The sequence below is a fragment of the Branchiostoma belcheri genome, unplaced genomic scaffold (assembly GCF_001625305.1).
Source record: "Branchiostoma belcheri isolate BF01 breed outbred unplaced genomic scaffold, Haploidv18h27 scaffold2, whole genome shotgun sequence".
NCBI lineage: Eukaryota > Metazoa > Chordata > Leptocardii > Amphioxiformes > Branchiostomatidae > Branchiostoma > Branchiostoma belcheri.
Genome location: NW_017803490.1, coordinates 36436 through 36639, shown reverse-complemented (window position 1 = coordinate 36639; position 204 = coordinate 36436). Strand labels below are relative to the sequence as shown.

Sequence of the window (204 nt, the reverse complement as noted above, 5' to 3'; positions counted from 1 at the left end):
GTACTCAGGACATAATTTGCCTGGCTTATCTAATGATGTTTACTCAACCAAAGAGGTTAAAATCTCCTTGACTTTTTTGACTCAACCTTGCATCAGAAAGACTATGATATATTATTAAGTAAGTTTGACTTCTCGATACTGGCCCTGCAACAGTCTGACATCCAGGGAAGCTTCTGAGCTCCAGACTAGCCTGGATGCCATACT

At 40.7% G+C, this 204-nt stretch overlaps 1 long non-coding RNA gene across 2 annotated transcripts in view; it reads left to right on the top strand.

Moving 5' to 3' along the window:
• Nucleotides 1-204, top strand: part of LOC109468788 — a 2857-nt gene that overhangs the window by 1077 nt on the left and 1576 nt on the right. The gene's annotated exons all lie outside the window — the stretch shown is intronic.